This window comes from Corvus brachyrhynchos, unplaced genomic scaffold (genome assembly GCF_000691975.1).
Source record: "Corvus brachyrhynchos isolate BGI_N302 unplaced genomic scaffold, ASM69197v1 scaffold32, whole genome shotgun sequence".
In the NCBI taxonomy this organism is placed as follows: domain Eukaryota; kingdom Metazoa; phylum Chordata; class Aves; order Passeriformes; family Corvidae; genus Corvus; species Corvus brachyrhynchos.
In genome coordinates this window covers 14,942,374-14,947,766 of record NW_008237919.1, presented here as the reverse complement: position 1 = coordinate 14,947,766, position 5,393 = coordinate 14,942,374, and positions in this window count along the sequence as shown.

The window sequence follows — 5,393 nt, the reverse complement described above, 5'->3', positions numbered from 1 at the left end:
TAAGCAGGACTTTGATGAAGTAACTCATTTAGGTGCAAAATGCATTTTTTAAAGTTTTAAAGCAATGAAGTAAAAAGCATACTTCCCTTCATTGTTGTCAGGTCAGCACACTGGGGTTTTTTAAGATCAAGCTCAGCAGTGACAATCTAATGGACACCAAATTACTAGTAACATGCATTTCTTCTGGTTCCTCCTTTTGTATTTAACAGTGTTTCATTACAGATCTTCGAGCTTCATTAGCATACAGGACAAAAGTTATTGGCACACTCTGTTTTACTTTCATTAATAAAATAAATTAATTATGGCTCTTGAAATTCATGCAGCATTGCCACTTCTAGTGGTCTAAGCATATTAAGCTGTCTTCTTGGGAAAAAACAATAAGGCCACATCAGCAAGACTGACATTTATTTCAATCTCCTGCTCTAAAATCTGTAGTTAACAAGGTCAAAAAGCATTGGGTGAATTATGGGACAAGGATTCTTAAGATGATTTGCAGCAGGGATTTATTATTAAGCCAAAATTGTATTGTCAGGGGGAAGCAGATATGTAGTGAATATGAGCAAAAAACCAGTCCATCCACTTTACATGCTGTCAAGTGTTAAATGCAGGAATGATTCACAACTGCACAAATGTGTAATTCTGAAACTGTAGGAATTATTTCCTCTTGTATCAACCTTTGAGAAAAAATACCTTTGCATATGGCTTAAGTGTGGATATAACTTCGTGTTTTCCTCTCTCTGAGACAGGAAAGTGTTACCCTATGTCCAATTAAACCTACTTTGCAGTGAATAACTGAGATACACAAGAACAAGTTTGCTGGAAGTAGATGAAACTATGCATTTTAAACTTGCCTGCAAAAGGTTTCCTCACTGAGATTTCCTTTTCTCTCTTCGAAGCAATGGAGGTTTCACAGGCCTTCTTTTTTTAATTCTTCTTACACTCTACAGGAGTAGGAGGTCTTGCGTGTAGCTTCACATTCCCCTTGAAAAGCTGTTGCAATATGCATCAGGAGTAAGAGAATGTTCCAAGAGGCTAGAGGACAGCACGGGAAGACAGGGTTGGATGAAAAGCGCATCCTGAACTCTCCAGGAAGAAACTGAGAAAGCTAACAGTCCTGTTATCTGTAGACTTTTTCAGATCTTTGGCCTCATGCAACATATGTTGTTTGATGCCAACTCTAAGCATGTTCCCTGTTTATTATTATACCGTTGCTAAGTGATCTAATAATTGATCTGAAATACTTTGCAGCATAAAGCAAAGCAAGATTTCTGAAAGTCCTGCTTGGCTGTTTCACCAAAGCTCTGAAGAGAGGATCTGGGGAAGAAGGTTCTGCAGGGCACATGTGGAGAGGCTGAGAAGTGGTTGAGTCACCTTGTTTGAAAGCCAATCTATATCAAATTAGTGAATTGTTGTCACAGCTCCGGAAGTTATATAAATATTGCTTCTCAGTTCTACAGCAGTCTGGGATGGAGGGGAACAAATTCTGCTGTGTTATAAAAATGCCTTCAACCAGTTGAGTGAAGGCAAATTAGGCAGTAATAATTGTGAATGTGCCTTATAGTACATCTTACACCCCTGCTGGTTACAGTTGCAGTTTACCTGCTACAGAACCCTTATATTTACCGTTCCATCAATGCTTTATGATTTTGTTAAATTTCACATCCACAAGCTGCTTTTTCTTGGGACACGTGATGAGATATATGCTGGAAAGATGCTAATGGTTGGGTTACTCATACCAAAGGGAGGAGATTTGTGTTCAAGTGTTGTAGTCTGATTTTGATGGGTCTTTGAGCAACTTGGTCTAGAGGAAGGTTTCCCTGCCTGTGTGGCAGGAGGGTTGGAACTAGATGGTCTTTAACCTGGTCCCTTCCAGCTCAGATGACTCTATGATTCTATGATGTAGCTTCTTGTAAGAACCATCTTGCTGGTATCCACTCTCTCCTAGCTCCAAAGAAACATACGATGTAAGATGAATGACAACATGTAGCATCTGAACACAGCACAACAGAAGAAGGGAGGTACAAATACAGGTTAGCAAAACATACATTGAAATTTCTCATCCCAGAGCCCCATTCCTTTAAACTGCTAGTGTTTACTGGGTGAGTGGGGAAAGGAAGGAGGCTTGTACAGCTCCTGTTAGAGCAGAAAATTTTTAAAAAGTTAGTCTTGTACTCTGAAGGAAACTGGACTCACCAGTCTCTAGACTGATTGCATGTTTGGCTGATAAATATACTAATCATGTAAAAATATATTCCTGGCAAGCAAAATAATATTATATGCTTTTTGCTGAACCTGAGAAACAGATTCAGTGTCTGAGAATACCTTGTGTTTCTTGTCACTACTTAAAGCAATCAGTCCAGAACACGTTATTTCTTTGCACTCTAGGCTTTTACTATTTAACAAAAAGGAACTTTTTTTCCCTCTGAGTGGATGTCACTTGAATATAACCAGAAGAGCCAAAACTGATTTTGAACATCTTGAAAGAACCTATTACGCAAATAAAGTGCACTTTGGTGCTTCCATATTGACGAGTTGAAAGAAAGACACTTTCAAATTGATGCATGCTTGGGAATGCTAATGAGCAGTCTTGGACATATGACTAAACAGCAGTGTTACAATGCTGTTGAGTAGTCATCTTCTCCAGGACGTGTCTGCCAAACAATAGAGACCAATTTTATTTTCATTACAAAATCTTCTTCTTTATCTGGTATTCTTTCTTTCTTTTTTTTTTATTTTTTTTTCTCTTTTCTTGCTCTTTCTTTTTATTGTTACTTTAATCTTTTTTTCTTCCTCCTTTTCTGCTAGCTGAACATTAAAAAAAAAAACCTATTAGTAAAACTTTCTTGTTTATGGGCAGTCCTTTCATTAAATATCTCTTAATTGTTTTGTTGTTTTTTGTTGGTTTTTTTTCCTAAGAAATAGAAGCAGCAGCAAAAGTTCAGAAACATTCTATAGTTTCTTTAGTACAGAACTGGGGCATGTTAATGGGGAAATCACTTTGGTAAGAAGTACTTCATCCTTCATCAACTGATTTCTTCATTTCTTCTAAAATGCAAAATGTAAGTCAAGATTGCTTTCAGATGTAACTATTATATCTCTGTTTCAGAGAGTTCTCAAAATTTCAATAGGTATGGCTGGAGAAGTACATCATATTCTGAATGTCCGCGCATATACATGTAAGTCTGAAACCACTGACGTTTCCTCCCTTCTGTAAGGCCCAGTCTGGATTATTATTGGTTTTAGCTCACTAATTTTAAAACCTGCTGAATGCTCAGCCTTGCTAGTTACTCCCTGAGCCTTACTAGGGTGATGCCTGAGGTTGTCCTTTAAGGACTGTATTCCTTATACATATGTTTGCCCCCCTCAAAAACTGTTACCAGTCTGTAGGAAAATGAATACCCTAAGATGCAAAGAACAGGAAAAGCCCAACTGCTTACAAATAAAAGAGGTGATGTGCTGTAACAGATAGAAGCTCTATGATGCATTTATATTCTTGATGGATATGAAAGGTTAGGGGCCAAATATGAGACTATATGGCCAAATATTTTATGTTAGCTAGTGCTGACAAAGATGTCAGCATGAAAAAAATTACAGAGAAATTTAAAGATATTTAAAACATTAAAGCAAGAAATAAGAGCATGGAAATTGTCCATTTCCTTTATTAAAGGAGCTTATATTGAGAAAATATACCTTGAGAAATACATACATGAACCAAGAAGATGGGCACTAAAGACAAAACTGCTGAGTGCAGCCAAGCTATAATTTGTTGGTCCAGGGACCATCAAAAGGAAAAATCAGTACTGTCCAAGGTTAAAAGTGACTTAAAACTCCTAAGTGGCAGTAACTGTCCAAACAGGAAGAAATGACAGTCGTTCCATTACACTGAACATAAATTAAACACATTTGTCAGTGAGTTCTAATGCCAAGATATAGTGACTTTTATGCAGGTGACATCTCCCAAAGAAGCAACTTCTCCTGTGTATTAACTATAAGTTTGAATAATAACCTTTATGTTAAAATTTCTTTCAGAAGACAATGTGACCTTGCATTTTTTTTACAATGGGCAATAAAATCAGACCATCAGTTCTTCTAAAAATAATATCCATATTTTGCTATCAACAAAGTGGTTCTTTAAATGTATTGCAAAGACATTTTCCAGATTTGATTCTTTGTATACAAATACATAAATAATTTATGTGGCTGAATGTGATTTTACAGATCATTAAAAATTTGCACAGCCAGTAATGCATTCCTGAAATCCACATTTTACTTACATAAAAAATTGTCATGTTTAACGGTCTGTTAAAAATGGTTATGCTGATGTATCTGACTTTATTGTAGTTGTCTTATGATGTCAGAACTGTTTGTACTGGTTTCTTTACTGTCATCATATCATTACTTTTTAAAAGAGATGTGATAGGCTTAAACATTCTGCTTATCTAACTCATGATTGACAACTGAACTTCTGCACTGCCAGATAACCACTTATCTTCAAGCAACATAGTATTCAAAAAATGTACCAGGTTGCAGTTATTCATAATTGCATCTGCTGAAACTGTAGCCTACAAAATGTGCTGTGTATTCTTAGAAGACTGTGTCTTCTGGAAAGGTGCTTTTTTGGGGGAACTGCTGTGTCATTGTTGAGGTACAAGAGTGTACAGGTACTGCATAGACCCACAGCCATCTCCAGGGACTCGTATCTAACTACATGGCTTTTGTATCCTGAGTCAGCTGGTTACTTGAGAAAAGAGAGGGTGAAGAAATGGTAAGGTAGAAAAGTGTTGCTCTTGAATTACTACATACCACAGGAGTTTACTGAAATTGCTATTTTAAAATCCAGTTACTATAAGTTCTGTGGTCCAACAAAGTGTGCCTAAAGTATGTCTGTTACCTTACCATTGTTGTTTTAAAAATGTCTAGTTCTCAATTTCAAAATATCAGAGGGGATGTATGTGCTTTAGCCATTAATGATGACTAATGCTAAAGCAAAGATACTAAAGGTTTTAAACCATAAGACCTGAAATGATATTTAGAAACAGCAGAAAGTTCAGGTTTCACCCCTTTGAAAGGTCACATGGGAATAAATAAAAAAAAGATAAGTCCCCGAACTTTTATAAAAGCAATAATATCTTGCCTTTGTATGTTGGTATTTTTCTGAGCACTGTATAAACATTAATAACTGTAAAAGTTCTGCAACCTGTGGAATCTCCATTTCGCAGATAGGAGAAGATAAGGAATGAAAAAAGTTAATGGTCTGAAATCTCAGCAGTGCCACTTAGGTCAATCTTAGAAAGCCTTGCTTAATTTATGGTATTACAGAAATAGCCAAAATTCCCAATAAATTTACTGAAAAGATTAATAAGTCAGTACTAATGTAGCCCAGATCCTGAACA